Consider the following 1995-nt stretch of genomic DNA (forward strand, 5'->3'; position numbering starts at 1 on the left):
CCACAAAGCCCGGTAACTTTGCAGGTGTGCTGCACTCCTTGCTTTTCCCTAGGAGTGGGGGCAGCTGAGATCTGCTCTTTTTGGCCTCTGCAACCCTCTCCAAAACTTTCTGGAGGTTTTTTAACATCATTTGGTGAGATGTAATCTCTGTGGAGCCAGAGGGAACACAGGCAATGGAGCTGGGCAGCCTGCTTGCCCAGGTGGCGAGTGGCTTGCGAGGTGCCTGGGCTGCCTTGGGTGGAAGGTGGGACGCCAGCCACTCGTCTGTAGTCAGGAGAGGATTCTGCTATACTTTTTTCCTGTCTGTAGGTTTTATTCAGACAATATGTAATGATTGAGTGATTTACAATTCAGTGTTAAGCTAATGAAAACGTTGATAATGGTGATAATAAAACCTTTTTTTTTTTCCTACGGTGTGTTGGAGGTTTTCTGTGGAGTGTCTCTGCCCTCTCCGTTGCCACCACTATTGTCTTCAGCCTAAGATTTCAGCTGGACCCTTCTTTCTCCTTGTGCCTATAGGGCATGAGAGCAGCTCAGCCTGGTGTGTCCCAGTGCTCCGTGGAAGGGCTGTCACTCCAGCTCCCTCCATCAGCCCCAGCTTCAAACCTGCATTTCCCTGAGCCACTTCTGGATGTAATTTGGCCATGGGCATTTCCAGGCACAGAGCTAAGTTTGCTCCCAGGTGTATTCTGCTCACCACCTCCGTCCAAAGCTCCTGCTGTTTTCTTTCCAAGACCCTTAATGGTCAGCACTGGCCATTCAAGGGTGATTTTGAAACTCCGGAGGTGAAGACTACTGGCAGAAAAAAAACCCCACCCCTGGCCCAGGCTGTCGGGAATACCCAGTGTGGGTGAAGGGGAGCCTGGGGACCCCCAGGGGCAGGAGACCCTCAGATGTTACTGGGTGTGCAGCTGCCACCTGGATGACCTGGAGCTGTGAACCCTTGGGTGGGAAGTGTCTGGGGGATCCTGCTGGAGGGGTCTGTGGGAGGAGGTGGTGGTGAGAACAGGGAGCATTCTCTGGGGAGCTACTGCAAGTCCTTTTCCTGTGGGAATGAGGGATCATAAAGTCATAGTTCACTAAGAATTTCTGAAAGGTTTTTGTCATGCCTCCAAATCCCTCTGCAGGTCATCAGGGCGAGACCAAGGGGCAGCTTTCCACCTGCCCCAGCTACAGCCCCTGGGGGAGCAGTGATGGAAAGGGGAGGAGGAGGGTTTCTCTAGAGTGTCAGGGGGCAGCCCAGTCTCTCCCACCCTCAGACCCCCACCAGCTTTCCAAGCAGAATGGGGCTCAGGCTGTCACTGAGCAGCCAAGCAGCGCTGCCTGGAGACTCAGGCCACATGGAAGCAGCAGCAACCAGAGCAGGTGCCCAACTTCCTGCACTGTTACCTCGTCACCAGCGCTGCCCTGCAGGGTGTGGAGGTCACACCACCAGCCCCGCTGCCTCTGCCAGGCTGTGCCTTCCTAGGGCTGCATTGTGGGCTCTGTGACACAACCATGGAGCCACTGAGCTTGGGCAGTGCCGTGCTGAATCCAGAGGGAGAACACAAGGCTGGCTCAGCCTCTGGATTGGGGTTTTCTCCTGCTTCCAGCTCTGCCAGAGGTGGGTTTCACCAGGGCAATACCATGCAGGTCTGACTTGAGCAGGAATTGAAGGCCTGCTTCTTTCCACAATGCTGGATGAGGGTGAGAGGTGCTGGCTCCATCTTGGCCACTGGGAGGATGTCCAAAGCTCAATATGGAAAGAGGGAGAGACTTCCATCTGCTCAGCTCTGATGGCAAAGGGCAGCACAGCACAGCCAAACCTTGGGCTGAAAACTGGAGAGAGTGGGGGAAATGGGGCATGGCAACAAAAGGGCTGAGCTGGTGGGATCAGCGTGAAGTAACACACTGAGGAGCTGAGAAGCCAATGAAAGCCTTGTTTTTAAGCCTGTTCTCCACGCTCACAGCTTGCTTTGTCCTCCCCCCCCCCCCCCCCCTCCTCTTTATAACCAG

Source organism: Corvus brachyrhynchos, unplaced genomic scaffold (genome assembly GCF_000691975.1).
Source record: "Corvus brachyrhynchos isolate BGI_N302 unplaced genomic scaffold, ASM69197v1 scaffold10, whole genome shotgun sequence".
NCBI lineage: Eukaryota > Metazoa > Chordata > Aves > Passeriformes > Corvidae > Corvus > Corvus brachyrhynchos.